Here is a 17,115-nt window from a genome sequence, read left to right on the forward strand (position 1 = left end):
TTCTAACTTTTACCCTCTCCTTCCCACCTTGGCCTGGTAGAGAGGTGTTTAACCAATAACTCTGATTGGCTCATAAACAGCCAATCCTTCTAATCATGCTCACACACCCTCTATACTCAGAGTGTTAACACTATAAGGGACATCTGGAGACCTCGTAGTTCTCAATCCGGATTCTCTATTTTACAAATTAGGAGACACAGACAAACGATGAGGAGCAGTCATGCAGCGAGTAGATGACTGGGCTCTGGAGTCCACCAAGGAAAACTGGGAAGCATGTAGCTCAGCTCCAGCACTTACTACACACATGACCTTGGTCAAGGTTATTTTCACTTCTCTGAGCCTGAATTTCCTCCTCTGTAAAGTGGAATCTGAACTTCACAAGAGCATTAAGTGAGTCTGTAAAGTGCCTGCATATAGGAGATACTCAAAGATCCTTCCCAGCGCCTCAAACCAAACTAGGCTCCCCGATGCTTTTAATGTCAGAACACAATGTCTCTTTACTTTAGTCTCATTCTCTCTCAACCTTTATATTTTTGTCTTTAAAGTTGGTAAAAACTAGAATAAAACTCCAAGTGATTGATGTAAGCCACCAGCTCCCCTAGTTACAGCACTGTCTTGAGGACTAGTTCATTCTACAGGGTTTTCTTTTCCTCTGAGCATTAAACCCAAATCTAATTCAAGAGAAGGCAAATAAAAATAGTGTATGCTTCCTAAGGCAAATAATGAAAGAGGCAAAATTTGCAGGAAAATCTAAAAATAATGCAATGACCATGATCACAGGAAAAGTATATTTCTCAGAAACATTCTCCTTTGAAATAACTCATAACATAGGAGGGAAAAAACCATCAAAACCAAAGTGCTCTATGGTATACAGTACAATACCATAGTGAGGGAAATATCAATGAAATAAAGGAAAAAGAAGCAGACCATTGGGTGTAGAGTTTAGGCTCAGACAGCTTCTGAAGGTGGAAAGTATTACACACTGAATGTGAATATTGAGGGAAACTGAAATGTTTAAAACACAAATTTGAGGCTCATTTGTCTAGGGAAGTTTGGCCAAGGCCTGTCCTAAGGATAACAGAGGACAGAAATGGTATGGACCTAACAGAAGCAGAAGATATTAAGAAGAGATGGCAAGAATACACAGAAGAACTGTACAAAAAAGATCTTCACGACCCAGACAATCACAATGGTGTGATCACTGACATAGAGCCAGACATCCTGGAATGTGAAGTCAAGTGGGCCTTAGAAAGCATCACTACAAACAAAGCTAGTGGAGGTGATGGAATTCCAGTTGAGCTATTTCAAATCCTGAAAGATGATGCTGTGAAAGTGCTGCACTCAATATGCCAGCAAATTTGGAAAACTCAGCAGTGGCCACAGGACTGGAAAAGGGCAGTTTTCATTCCAATCCCAAAGAAAGGCAATGCCAAAGAATGCTCATACTACTGCACAATTGCACTCATCTCACATGCTAGTAAAGTAATGCTCAAAATTCTCCAAGCCAGGCTTCAGCAATATGTGAACCATGAACTTCCTGATGTTCAAGCTGGTTTTAGAAAAGGCAGAGGAACCAGAGATCAAATTGCCAACACCCGCTGGATCATAGAAAAAGCAAGAGAGTTCCAGAAAAATGTCTCTTTCTGCTTTATTGACTATTCCAAAGCCTTTGACTGTGTGGATCACAATAAACTGTGGAAAATTCTGAAAGAGATGGGAATACCAGACCACCTGATCTGCCTCTTGAGAAATCTGTATGCAGGTCAGGAAGCAACAGTTAGAACTGGACATGGAACAACAGACTGGTTCCAAATAGGAAAAGGAGTATGTCAAGGCTGTATATTGTCACCCTGTTTATTTAACTGATATGCAGAGTACATCATGAGAAACGCTGGACTGGAAGAAGCACAAGCTGGAATCAAGATTGCCGGGAGAAATATCAATAACCACAGATATGCCGATGACACCACCCTTATGGCAGAAAGTGAAGAGGAACTCAAAAGCCTCTTGATGAAAGTGAAAGTGGAGAGTGAAAAAGTTGGCTTAAAGCTCAACATTCAGAAAACGAAGATCATGTCATCGGGTCCCACCACTTCATGGGGAATAGATAGGGAAACAGTGGAAACAGTGTCAGACTTTATTTTTCTGGGCTCCAAAATCACTGCAGATGGTGACTGCAGCCGTGAAATTAAAAGACGCTTACTCCGTGGAAGGAAAGTTATGACCAACCTAGATAGCATATTCAAAAGCAGAGACATTACTTTGCCAACAAAGGTCCACCTAGTCAAGGCTATGGTTTTTCCAGTGGTCATGTATGGATGTGAGAGTTGGTCTGTGAAGAAGGCTGAGCGCCAAAGAATTGATGCTTTTGAACTGTGGTGTTGGAGAAGACTCTTGAGAGTCCCTTGGACTGCAAGGAGATCCAACCAGTCCATTCTGAAGGAGATCAGCCCTGGGATTTCTTTGGAAGGAATGATGCTAAAGCTGAAACTCCAGTACTTTGGCCACCTCATGGGAAGAGTTGACTCATTGGAAAAGACTCTGATGCTGGGAGGGATTGGGGGCAGGAGGCGAAGGGGACGACAGAGGATGAGATGGCTGGATGGCATCACTGACTCGATGGACGTGAGTCTGAGTGAACTCCGGGAGTTGGTGATGGACAGGGAGGCCTGGCGTGCTGTGATTCATGGGGTCGCAAAGAGTCGGACACGACTGAGCGACTGATCTGATCTGATCTGAAACCATGGAAAGTTCCCATCAGTGCTCCTGACTTCACCAGCCTCCCTAAGGCACACTTTCTGGTGCTCATTCAAACACCTGGTACTTGACTTGTCAGACTAGGATGATTGATCTGGAGACATATGAAGTTTCATCAAGTTTGACTTTTGTCAGAGGATAAAGGAGGAATAAGAGGTGGATGATGACGAAAGAATAGAGAGTGGGCTTAGTAATAGTTGTTGGGCATCAGGGCCGGGGTGGTCAGAACTGTGATTGGAACATTTTACCCACTGAGAAATTTATGGTAGAAATAATTTCCCACAGGCTACTAGGATAATTATTTTTGTTGTAATAATGACAACGATAACAATAATAATAGCTCTTTTTTGAAGTTTTATGATGCACTTGATTTTTTTGATGTATGCTCTCTAATCTAGCACCTCTCTGAAGAAAGGTTTATTAGCCCCACTTTCTGGACAAGGAAACTCTGGCTCAGAGAGATTAGGTAACTTGCCATAAGTCACAGGAAAGGTACACGGAGTACCTGTCTCACTTCAAGTCAGGGCGAGCTGCTTACGTTTTGGTGACCTCAAACTGCAGAGATTTGCTCTCTCCCTCTCCACCTCCCAGCAGTTTGTAACCTTGGACATTAAATCTGCATTAATCAGGGAAGAATGACTTGCGTTTGCAGACCAAGGTGGCCCTGATCTGCTGAGTGTCGCTTCACGTGAACAGCAGACTGGCCAGGCATGTCGGAGGCGTATGAATTCATCTGCCCCTGAGTGGTGCCGCCTGCTGCTGCTCCATGGCATCAGCATTTGGCCACCTCCACAGTCTGACGTGCAACTGAAGCTCAAAGTTCAGGAAAGCAAGAGTGATGCTTACTGGATCTTATAGAACCAGCAACTCCTGAGCAACAGAGACTATTTACAGTTTTTTTAAGTCTCTTACCTCAGTAAAATATTAAAATTGAGATGTCATGATATGTGAACTTGAAGGCAGTGAAACATTGTGGAATCTCCCAATCTCATTAGTCCTCAGTTTCACCATCTGTAAGATAAGCTGGTAATGCCTCCATCAGAAACTGATTGTGAAGATGAATGAAACAGCATACAACTAGGAATTTAGTACAGTTATTTCACTAAATAACTGGATCTGAATGTATAATTCTGATTTAGAGGCCTCTGACTGCAGACTCTTCTCATAGGCAATAATAAGATGGCATCATTCCAGATCATTACTTTCAAAACCTCCAACAACTGCCTAATTTCTTTCACTCTTTGCCCCACTCTGGATACTTCTAGCCTGAATAAGATTTTACATGAGTTAAATGAGTTCATGTATAATATGAGGTCTAGGTCTACAAACTTGCACATGCAAATAAATCTCGTGTTTCTCAGGTTATACTCACTGTAGGATTAGTAATGTCACAGAAAAAGAACTTTTGTAAAATGGGGCCAAATCTTCACAATGCAAGGAAGAACCAGGGATGGATCAACATGATTTTTTTTTTTAAATTTGTCTGTGCCAGGTGTTAGTTGCAGCATGAGGGACCTTAAGCTGCAGCACTCGAACTTGTGGGATCCAGTTCCCTGACCAGGGATCAAACCTGGGCCCTTGCATTGGGAGTGCGAAGTCCCAGTCACTGGACCGCCAGGGAAGTCCCTCAACATATTTTAAAATATCTTTCCTACTTTGTAGGACAGACATTTCCTTATGTATTACAATCCGCTTTGGTGGCTGGGATGGTTTCAGGACCCTGAAATCAGCAGTCACTATTTTGGTCACAGTGACAGGGCAGTGTTTGTTACCTCAGCATGGTTCACAAAATTGTTATTGAGGTTCTGGGTGAATAGAACTTTGATCACTATAGGGACTTTTTGTAGAGGATACACATTTGTAGCAAATATAAAATGAATAAGACTGGCCTGTTCTCAAGAAAATTATCGGAGAGGTGGGAGGAGCAGGTTGAGGTCAGAATCCAATCAAACCAAGTAGTACGAAAATGTATATGAAAGTATCAAGAGATAGTTGTAGTGGTGGCTATTACCACAGTGTTCATGAAAGACTCTATAAAATATGCGAATGAAAAACCTAGGCATTCTGGACTTTTACAAGTCATGTTCCGTATCAATTGATTCAGCCCATCAGACTGTAGAACCTATGTGGGTTGGGGCAGTGACACCTTGCCGCTGTCTTCCCAGCAATCGGCACCAAGCCTAAAACACAGTAGGCACACACTCAATGTTTGTGAATAAATGAATTAATAAATATATGAATCCTTTCCTATCAATGTCAGAAAAGTCTAGAGTAACTGTCTTATAATTCCTATCTCTGAGAACTTTGAAATCATTAAGGGGTAGAACATGACCATTACTTTCTTCTAAAACTATATTAGATTCTGAAAGTTCTTCTATCATTGTTTACTGGAATTTCACAGGCAACCAGGCTGCAGCTCCCCTTAAACGGTACGCATGAACCACAGCCCCATCTCCCCTTTTTAAAAAGTGTGGAAAAACACACATAATATAAAATATAGCATCTTAACCATTTTTAAGTGTTCAGTAGTGTTCATTAGTGTTCCATAGGTTCACACTGCTGTGCATCCAATCTATAGAACTCTTCTCATCTTACAAAACTAATACTTTGTATCCATTAGACAACCATTTTCCACTTCTCCCTCTACAGCCCCTGGAAACTATCTTTCTACCCCCTGGCTCTGAATTTACTCTAGGTATCTTATACAAGTGGAATGATGTAGTTTTGTGTTTTTGTGACTGGTTTATTCACTTAGTATAATACCCTCAAGTTTCATCCATGTTGTAGCACATGTCAGATTTTCCTTCTTTTTAAAGGCTGTATAGGACTTCCCTGGTGGTTCAGTGGTTGAGAGTCTGTCTGCCAATGCAGAGGATATAGGTTCAATCCCTGCTCCAGTAAGATTCCACATACCACAAGGCAACTAACTCCATGCTCCAAAACTACTGAGCCCACGCGCCACGACTACTGAAGACCTGATGCTCTAGAGTCTGTGCTCTGTGACAAGAGAAGCCACTGCAAAGAGAAGCCCAAAAACTGCAATGAGAGAGTAGCCCCTGCTCTCTGCAATTAGAAAAAGCCCACGCACAGTAACGAAGACTCAACACAGCCAAAAATATTGTTTTTTAATTTTTAAAGGCTGCATAATATCCCAGTGTATGTATACATATCATATAACACACTTATAGATACAGATTATAGATATAGACACAGATAAGTATAGATATCACATTTTGCTGTTCTATTCATTGGTCTCTGGACACTTGAGCTGCTTTCCCTTTTTGGCTATTTTGAATAATGCTGCTATTAAAATGGGTGTGCACATATCTAAGATTGTGCTTTCAATTCTTTTATGGTCCCTTTATTAATGTAACAACTTGATTGAAAGAGAATTCACATGCCATACAATTCACCTGTTTAAAGTGTAAAATCCAATGATATTTGGTATATTCAGAGTATTACAGGTCAGCTTGTGAAAGACACGTGGTGGGTTTTCAAAAAGGTCAGAATCTGAGGGTATAAACTCAGAGCACCAGAATGAAGCCCAGGTCAAGAGCCATTGGGTGCAGCAGATGTGGGGATGGAAGAGTCAGGGATCATCTTTCATTTTCTCATGGTGAATTTTTTCTGTATCATTATCATGCTTGATGCTGCTGCTGCTAAGTCGCTTCCGACTCTGTGAACTCTGTGCATTTTAGGAAGACTGGAGTACCTGTGTATGTTCATATATCTCAGATGAATAAATTTAAAGCAATCCAAATTCTAGGGTTTAGAATACCACTACCTTGAGACTAGAGAGTAAAATTGAAACTGAAATATGATTTTTTTAAAAAGTTTTCCATTTTCTTGTCTGAAGAAGAGTGTTTGTGCAGTTAGGATGCTATAGAGGCAAAGTGAGTTGGAAAGAATGGGCTGAAGAATTTCAGAACTGCTGAGCAACCAGTACTTATCTGATAGGAAAGTTACTCTGGTCAGCAGTGACCACCACTGTTACTTTTCCCCCAGTCCCTCACAGGGGGTTGTTTACTGCTTTGTCAGTGTTTTCTCTTGGTCTTTTGCTCAATCATCTCAAAGTCCATTTTTTCTCTCACTATCTAATCAGAATTATCAGTCACTTATGTCATTTATGACCTCCAGCTTAGTATTTCTTTCACTCTCTCTTATCTCTTTAGTAAAACTACCTAGTGATCTAACTGCACCCCTGACTAGCCACGGGACTGAAGGAAATCACGTTCTCCCAGTCTGCCTTCCCTGATGTGGAAAGTGGATCCAGTGATACTATCCCTGTCTACCAACTTTACCATTTTGTTGCACTATTGTTGAACAATAACATCTAAATAAATGCTTGGAATATCATAACCACATCATGAGAAACGCTGGGCTGGAAGAAGCACAAATCAAGATTGCTGGGAGAAATATCAATCACCTCAGATATGCCGATGACACCACCCTTATGCCAGAAAGTGAAGAGGAACTAAAAAGCCTCTTGATGAAAGTGAAAGAGGAGAGTGAAAAAGTTGGCTTAAAGCTCAACATTCAGAAAACGAAGATCATGGCATCTGGTCCCATCACTTCATGGCAAATAGATGGGGAAAGAGTGGAAACAGTGTCAGACTTTATTTTTTGGGGCTCCAAAATCACTGCAGATGGTGACTGCAGCCATGAAATTAAAAGATGCTTACTCTTTGGAAGGAAAGTTATGAGCAACCTAGATAGCATATTGAAAAGCAGAGACATTACTTTGGCAACAAAGGTCCGTCTACTCAAGGCTATGGTTTTTCCAGTGGTCATGTATGGATGTGAGAGTTGGACTGGGAAGAAAGCTGAGCACCGAAGAATTGATGCTTTTGAAGTGTGGTATTGGAGAAGACTTTTGAGAGTCCCTTGGACTGCAAGGAGATCCAACTAGTCCATTCTAAAAGAGATCAGCCCTGGGATTTCTTTGGAAGGAATGATGCTAAAGCTGAAACTCCAGTACTTTGGCCACCTCATGTGAAGAGTTGACTCATTGGAAAAAACTCTGGTGCTGGGAGGGATTGGGGGCAGGAGGAGAAGGGGACGACAGAGGATGAGATGGCTGGATGGCATCATTGACTCGATGGACGTGAGTCTAAATGAACTCCGGGAGTTGGTGATGGACAGGGAGGCCTGGTGTGCTGCAATTCATGGGGTCACAAAGTCGGACACGACTGAGCGACTGAACTGAACTGAATAGAATTAGAAAGGGTAATAAATCACGCTACTTCATGGAAGCAGACATTACACTGCTCTGCAGCATGTACACACACACACACAGTGGAGAATCAGAAAACAAGGTTCTGGCCTTGGCTCTACCCTGAATAGATGAATAACATGGCCCAAGAAAGGGCACAGGCATTTGTTGAGCATTTACTTCTTACAGGACCTTTTCTAGGCACTTCAGGTAGAACACTTCATTTAATCCCCACTACATCCATCACCAGGGTAGGCAGCGTTTTAGGGGAGAGAGTTGATCCTGTCTCTGGCTAACGAGCTATTACACCATTAGTAAAGCATCAGGGAAAGGACTGAGATATAGATCTGTGACTCTAAAGTCATCCTGGGACCTTGCGCTTATGATCTGCACAGTGAAGGAGGGGGTTGCTTCTAGCTCTAATATTCTGAGGTCTTGTCCCCTGAAATTGCATGTGTTTTATGCACACAGTTGTCCTAAAACAAAGGAAATGGTTTTAAACAGCAAGATGAAAAACTTGAATAAGACCATGGAAAGTTTTCTTTGGGGAAGTATTGTTGAAATGGGTTATTTATTGACTAGAGTTTCTCAAAATACTGCTGTGTATGAAAGAAACTGGTTGGTTCTAATCCTTTGTCTCTTATTCGCCTGCTCTTTGGGTTTGTTTTATCCCACCTCAGCATTCTTTTGGAATGAAAAGTGCCAGGCTGACCAGATCCAGCATCACATTTTCCATGAAAGCTGAACAAAAGGCCCAGACACTGAGGGGCAGGCCGCCAACCAGCATATGCAGACGGCAGGCCAGTCAGTGGCTTAGTGGCCACCTCAGTGCCACCTACCCTCTCACAGAAAGGCAGAAGAGGGTCACTGAGCTTCCCAGGTAATAAATCTAGTCACTTAGAAGCTCAACATTCTGCCTTTCTGAAGGTCCAGTCATATATTTTCTTGGCGAGTCAATATATTTTAGTCATTATGAATGTGAACTCTGAAGTCAGCTGGAACTTGCACTGAATTTCACAGCTTCCTGGCTGTGTTACTTTGAGCAAGTTCTCTAACTTTGCTGAGCCTTGGTTTCCTCAGCAGCAAAAGGATAATAAAACTTAGCCTGCAACATTGTTGGAGGATTGGATTGAATAATGAACAAAAGGAGCTAAGTATAATGCCTAACAAAAATCAAGTACTGGATAAATAGCAGATATTGCTGTCAGCATAATCATTCTTTCTCCTCCCCACATTCTCCAAATTCCCTTCTCTCTTTCTATCACTAAAGAGGAGTTGTTCCAAAATGTTTGCTCCCACAGCACTCAATCTCACCATCTCCTGTGCCTTTCATCCTGAATTCTTCTATCTCACTCCCACTCTCACAAGCTTTCTCCATTTACTATGCAGAAAAACTAAGCTGGATGCTGAGTCCATCTCAAAAGTTGCATACCTACACCCAAGAAGAGGTACCCTCTCAGAAAGTGGTGGAGAGCTGCAGATGGAATAACTTTTTTCACCCATTATGCAATGGAAAGAAGAATGACTTATCCATTGGAAAAGATGAAGAGAGGTTGAAACGGGCGAGAGGACACTGAAGAAAATGGCAATATTATGTGTGGAAAGTATAAAGGGGAACGAAGGAGACAAGACAAAGAGAGAAGGCTATGCACCCAGGCTTCCAGACTTAGAAGCAGACTGGGTGGCAGGAAGGGTCCACCTGCCAGGCAGGCAGCCAAGCTGACTTCATCAGCACTCCTGTGCTGCACCGTTCACCATACATGACTGGCCTGCCTTATGGCCATGGCATGCCTGTCCTCTGTGGCACAGCTGACTCTTAAACACGCTAGGACCCACTGGGCTGCCAGTTGAAGGTGAAAATAACAGACTGGAACATATTATCTCTGTGGCAGGGAGCCCAGGGAGGTCCTCATCCAATGACTGGCACCCCAGGAGAGGAGGCTGTGTGCCGAATGATCATGACCAGGCAGTGGATGCCCTGGTTTCTTTGTAGGGAGGAATAAGGGGAATATTCACCCTTTTAAAAATCTGTGTCCTGTCCGGGGCCTACCCTCTTCTGTCTCTCATTTTATTGCCTCTCCTTCGATCATTTGCCAAGTGAGAACAGAGCTCTTTGATCCTAGGAAGGACTGTTAAAGCTGTCACTTAAAAAACTAGGAAGAAAAAAGGCAGTCACTTATCACAAATAATTATATTCTAGAATGCCATGGTTAGAGAAAACACGATTACCTCTTGCTAGTGCTCTTGTTCAAACGTGTGTAGGTAAAGTTAGCATTTTTCCCATGTCCTTTCCTCTCTCCAACCACTAAGGCACTTGTCTCTAGGATCTTTTTTCCCTTATAACTTCTCCCATATCCATCTCAGACCTAAGAGGTTAGCAGTCTATAGTGGTTCTGCAACAGAGAAGGTCCCTTTAGGATCTAGCAGGAAAGAGAAAGCAAGACCACAAATAGATGTATATAACTCAGATTTCAGCTCTGTGCACCTTTTGTGTGTGTGTGTGTGTGTGTGCGTGTGTGTGGTGGTGGTGGTGATGGGGTTGGGGGTGGGGTTTGTACTGTCCAGAATGCAGGACTAGTTCCCCAACCAGGGATTGAACTCTTGCCCCTACACTGGAAACACAGAGTTTTAACCATTGGCTGCCAGGGAGTCCTCCTTGCCTTTCTAGATCCACATATGCTTGGCTCAAACCTCCGTTCTACAACCTCCAAAAAGCCCAATGCCTTCCTCCAATTTGAAGAAATTTCCCAGGGGAGCTCTTGGAAATTATTAAGGCCACTCTGGCTCAGAGCTTCTCCTTTCACTGATAGTTCAGCCAAGCACAGGAGTCATTCTTCCAGCCCCGGGGCACCAGTTCTGTCCAAGCCTTGGTGACCCAGATGGGAAATTCCACTCCTTCATTGCTGCTGCTGCTGCTAAGTCACTTTAGTTGTGTCCGACTCTGTGTGACCCCAGAGACGGCAGCCCACCAGGCTCCCCCGTCCCTGGGATTCTCCAGGCAAGAACACTGGAGTGGGTTGCCATTTCCTTCTCCAATGCGTGAAAGTGAAAAAATAAAGTGAAGTCGCTCAGTCGTGTCCAACTCCTAGCGATCCCATGGACCACAGCCTACCAGGCTCCTCTGTCCATGGGATTTTCCAGGCAAGAGTACTGGAGTGGGGTGCCATTGCCTTCTCCAAGAGTCGGACATGACTGAGCGACTCCTTCATTAGACTCCCACAAAAAAGCAAAGACACAAAGTTCACTCTCACAAAGTTCTCTGGTAATGTTAAAAGATAAACTGAGGAGTATTAAAAATATGAGAATTTACTTGAGCAATGCCAACTGATTAGAAGTGCTTTGTAGAAGGAAGCTGGGGAACCGCTTTTGTAGAGCACAGGTGGAAGCCAAGGAAGTTGTCTTATGGCCTTCTTGTCGAATTCGTTTAACAGCAGACATCACTAAAGGTTTGTGGAAATGGGAATTACATGGCGGCCACAGAACAATTTAAAATTGAGCATTAGCCACCCCTCCTTCCAAGAGCCTTCTGAAACACCCACCAGATGTAAGATGCTGCAGTGTCCTTTCCCCCACCTCCCATGCTCCTCCTCACTTCTTCCCTCACAGACTGCCCTTGGAAGTGTGGATTGTTCCTGCTCTACCAACTGAAGCAGTGGCCCCTCAACTCATCTCCAAACATTCTATCTCCAAACAAATCCACTTGCGCTATCGACGCGCCATCTACTCCCCTCGTGAGGCGAACTCAGGAACCCTGAGACTTCCTCTTATATGGTGCACCTTCCTTAAAGGAACCTTCCTTAAAACACCTTCCTTCGTGTTAGGTCACAAGTTTGAGTTCTCTCTTAAGGCTATTCCAAGGGTGTGTGGTGTGGGGCAAGAGACTGGCAAGCCCTTGCTGGCGAGTTCAAAGGAATGTTATCTCTCTGAGAGAAGAACCGAAACAGCACATGCGATCAGAGTTGGGTCTGTGCTAAGTCTCCAGCTCTGACACAGAACTTCTGGTGCATGTCGTGGATGTGGGGACAACGTGGGCGCCGGGTTGAGAGAAGCAATCTTTGCGTGGTCCCATTCTCCCCTCCTCCGCCGCCTCCCTTCTTCCCTGTGACTGTGGCAGTGAAACAGAATCGGAAAACACCAGGGAAGAATTAACAAAGGACAAGCGTTCCTTTGGATCCGGATGATGTAAATTCATTTTCTCGAGGTAGACGTGACCAGGACAGATGGTGGTTCTGTGAGCTAATCATGCCAGGAAGAAAAGCAAGGGAAGATATGGATGATTCTGAACTTTAAGTTAGTATTTTCTTTATATAGACTTCCACTTCCTTTAAACTGGATGTAAGAATCTGCCCACACAGGGTTGACCTTCCTCCACATTCCTCCTGTTAAACCCAGGAAGAGCAATATTTTAAATTAGGTATGTATCAATGGAATTTTTCTCTTGGCCAAGTAGGGAGTCTAGCCAAATTAGAACTACATGTCCATTAACATACAGACTGCACTCCGGCACCTATTTAAGGGGCTTCCTAGGTGGTGCTAGTGGTAAAGAATCTGCCTGTCAATGCAAAAGAGGTAAGAGTTCTATCCCTGGGTAAGGAAGATCCCCTGGAGGAGGGTATAGCAACCCACTCTGGGGGGCTACAGTGCATGGGATTGCAAAGTGTTCAACAGGATAAAGCAAGTTAGCATACTTGCCTCCATTTAAAATGAACAAAACAGTTTTTGTATTTGCTTCCATACCTGTGGTTCTAGGCTGAGTAAAGATTGGGCTATTTAGGCCCACAGATTCCTCAATTCTCACCAGGACCAGTGCCAGAGGCCAGGAGGGGCTGTGCTTCACATTCAAGAAAGACCTCAAATTTCCTTTACATGTTATCTCTACATGAGTTACTCAATAGTTATTTCTTTGTATATGTGTTCAAAACATTAATTTGCTGAATGTATGCATTCAAATTACACCACAGATTTGGTAACTCTAGCTCTGCCATTTCTACATTTTCCATATATTTACTGGAACCTTAAAATTATAGAAATAGCCTGGGTCTCTCTTGGCCACTGACAGCCAATATCCTACACCTATCTTGATTGTTTATATACATAATAAAGAAGTATAAACTTGGACTCAAGTCCCCTAATTATGTATCAAAAGATCACCTGAAAGAAATATTAGGAAGAGATTCTTTGACGAATATGTAGTCTATCTAGTTTGTCGATATCAGAGGTACATTGCACACCCAGTCCTACACCTTTGCTTCTGGAGTTGTTCTGGGTAAATAGCATTAGTGTGCTTTCCATGTAATGCCATGTGACTTGCCTGAGGGCCATCATCAAAAATAGTACAGAGAGTGTAACTCACTCTCTGGTTATCGTCCAATAAAATCTCATCACAGACTGTGTTCATTATGAAGTTCAAACAGAAATTCTTGTCTGATCTGAGACCTAAGAATATTTAGTTCTTCTCCCGAGTAATGAGTTTAATTTTATCTTATAATGTTCTGACGTTGCTTAACTAGCCAGGTTTCCATTTCTCATGGTCTGTTAGTTCATTCACAGACACATTTTTGATCTACCCATACAAAGTGGCAGACCATTGTGGTTAGTTAAATCTAATTTGTTTACTACTTCTTTTCAGTTTTATCTCTGGGCTTTTGTTTTTGATGTTTGTTTTTTTAATTTTGGTTTTTAATATTTTAGTTCTTAATCCAGGTGTATTTTATTTTTGTGAATGGCATGAGGCAGGGATGTAAATATATTTTTCCCCAAATAGTAAATTGTGAGCCGTGCATGTTCTTAAATTGCAAATAGCAGATTCTACTTGTCTTAACTTGAGTTGCAATAAAAATAGCATAGGTTGAATAGCTTAAATAGCAACAAACATTTTCCTCACAGTTTTGGAGGCTGAGAAATCCAAGATAAAGGTAGATCCGGGCAGATCCAAGGTCTGCAGAGGACTCACTTCCTGGTTTGCAGATGAGTATCTTCTCATTGATTTCCGACATGGCAGACAGCAGAGAGGTGAAACGAGCTATCTCCTGTCTTTTTATAAAGGCATTCATCCTATTCATTGAAGGCTCTACCCTTAAGACCTGATCACCTCCCAGGGTCCCCGCCTCCTGAGACTGTCACATTGAAGGTTAGGATTTCAACATTTGGATTTTGGGTAATTCACAGACCTCTGAGAGAGCCCGAGAACTAGACTTTGTAGGCCACACAGCCTAGAACAAGACAAGCATGGTCAATATATCCAGAAGAAATACCTGACCACACCACAGGATAGTTCTGGCAAAAAACAAAACCAAACAAAAAAACAAGCAAACGAAAAACTTAAAAAATAAAAAAAAGATTCAGTGGGACACTTGCAACTCTGACATGGTGCTCTGAAAGAGCAAACATTTTTGACACCACACTTGCCAGACGGGTCTCTCTGAATATGCTCCCTTCTACATCATGGTTCCCTTCTACCTCAGATGTCAGTGGTGGGAGGACTAATAGAATCGAAGTCATATGCCTGATTTATGGATTCTCTCAGAAAAGCAGGACTTGCTTATGTTGTGAGACATAATTAGACTGTCAGAAGGGTATTCAAAAGATATCGGGCAGCCATAATGCAGAGTTCCACTACATTAATCAGTTCTCTCAATACTGTCTCTAAAACAATTCAGCATTCTTTTGAAATACTGCCCATAAAACATTGATTAATACATAAATTGTAGATGTATCCTCAGCATTAACACACACATAAATATATTATGCTTTCTATTTTTCCATTGATGCATTTTTGTTTATCTTGTACTACTCAACACTGTTTTAATTTTTATAGCTTATGATACATTTAAATATCTAAAAGAATATGTCCCTACAATCTTCAAAGATTTCTTGCCTCTTCTTACCTTTTAATTTTCCAAACAAACTTTAGACTGGTTTCATGAAATCCTCAATTTGGCATCCTGACTGCAATTATGTTAACATTATAAACAAATAGGGAAGTAATTGGTGGTTGTTAAAGTTTACCATAAAGAAAAGCAATATACCATTCCATTTACACCTTAATTTTTGTAATTCACTAAAGTTTTGAAGTTTTTTTGATAATTGGACCTTTGCATTTCCTGTTCTGTGTATCCTAGGGATTTTCGTTGTTGTTTCTATCAGTGGAACATTTTTCATTATATTTTAACTTATTAATGGTGTTAGAAAATCTATATATTATAGAAAAGTTTTCTTTAATAACTCACCTCCTTTTTACATCCATAACTAGTTCTAATTATTTTTCAGTTGACTGTCTTTACTTGAAAAAAATCTAAAATAAGAGAAATTATATTGTGTAGAAATAGTTAACAATTGGTATATTCATTTTCAGCTATGACTTACAGAAAAAGGCTAAAATTTTGTGGTAATAGTATGCTTCTTATTATTTTTCATAGTAAAGTTATCAGTGTTTCATTAAGTGTAATATTGCTTTTTTAGTTTGAGATATGAGATATTCATTCTTTAGAAAATTATATATCTTAATCTGCATTAAAATGATAAAGAGAGAAAAACAAATATTGTAAATTAACACATATATGGAATCTAGAAAAACGGTACGGATGAACCTATTTGCAGGGCAAGAATGGAGATGCAGAGAGAGAGAATGGACTTATGGACATAATGGGAGAAGGAGAAGATGGGGCAAATTCAGAGACTAGCACTGACATACTGCACACTGCTATGTATAAAACAGACAGCTAGTGGGAAGCTGCTGTATAACACAGGGAGCCCAACCTGGCTGCTCTGTGAGGACCCAAAGGGGTGGAGTGGGAGGGAGGGAAGACTCAAGAGGGAGATAAATATATATAGTTATGACTGATTCACCTTGTTGTAGGGCAGAAACTAACACAACATGGTAAAGCAAGCATCCTCCAAATTAAAAAAAAATGATAAAGAGCACTGAAGCAGATACTTTCAGCCACCTCTGGCCACAGGACATCTGCAGGAGGTGCTGCCTGGGATGAATTAGTGACAAAGTTGTCATAGGCAACTTTGCCCGAGTGGGCACGGAGTGCAGGGCTAGGTCTTGTTTTTGTGGTGGTAGAGGCTGTCGCTGGGTCTGGCGGAATCGGGGCGAAGGGGCAATAAAGAGAGGCAAAGCGTGCAGAGATCCGTCGTTTTACAGGGAGCACGCTGACCCTGAGCGCGTCCTGGAGCCCGCGCAAAGCTGACCAAGCGGCCACGAGGCGGCGCAGGAGGATGCGGTGGCCCAGGCGGCGGCCCAGGATGGGGTGTTGGATTTCAGAGGCGGCTAGCGCCACCACTTGCAGGACTTCAGCAAATGGAGCCACTTGACTATTTGGCCTTGGAATCGAACGCATGTTGCCTTCTCAAGAGCAGAAAATATTTTCTTAATCAAATCTCGGATGTGCAAGAAAAGAGGATGAGTAACGATATAATCCATGTGTCTCCAGGCAGTTTCCTAAAAACTATAGTTTATGAAAGTGAGTGTTAGTTGCTCAGTCGTGTCCCACTGGGGTAACCATAATTCTAGGCACCAGCACAGTCAGCTGAATTAACCTTAGAAGTGCAATAAAATGTGTGACCATAGCAGAATATTATAGGTAAAGAACAGAAGCTGGGAGAGATCCTTGGATAGAGATATAAAATATATATAGATAAAAATATAGATAGGTACCATCTCACACTTCCAAAATAAACTGAAGATATGCAGGCACTTTTGAGTAATAGAAGAGTAGGGGTGTGTGGATGTAGTCAATTATCTAGTAAGACATTAACAAAAGAAATGGAAAACCCCTTTTAACAAGTGAGATATAGAAGTGCCTCAGCACCACCCCCACCCCCATCTGATAGAAGGAAACTAAAAATCCTTTCCTAAAATAAGATAACTTCATTTTAGGCTCCAAGTTTTTTCCACACATAATGTTTCAAATACAATATCTGCTGCTGCTGCTGCTAAGTCCCTTCAGTCGTGTCCGACTCTGTGCGACCCCATCGACGGCAGCCCACCAGGCTCCCCCGTCCCTGGGATTCTCCAGGCAAGAACACTGGAGTGAGTTGCCATTTCCTTCTCCAATGCATGAAAGTGAAAAGTGAAAGTGAAGTCTCTCAGTCGTGTCCGACTCTTAGTGACCCCATGGACTGCAGCCTACCAGGCTCCT

At 42.2% G+C, this 17,115-nt stretch overlaps 1 protein-coding gene across 2 annotated transcripts in view; it reads right to left on the reverse strand.

Moving 5' to 3' along the window:
* Positions 1 to 17,115, reverse strand: part of ALDOB (aldolase, fructose-bisphosphate B) — an 89,127-nt gene that overhangs the window by 15,494 nt on the left and 56,518 nt on the right. The gene's annotated exons all lie outside the window — the stretch shown is intronic.

Source organism: Bos grunniens, chromosome 8 (assembly GCF_055505025.1).
Source record: "Bos grunniens cultivar Pamir isolate PY7600 chromosome 8, Bosgru_T2T1.0, whole genome shotgun sequence".
NCBI lineage: Eukaryota > Metazoa > Chordata > Mammalia > Artiodactyla > Bovidae > Bos > Bos grunniens.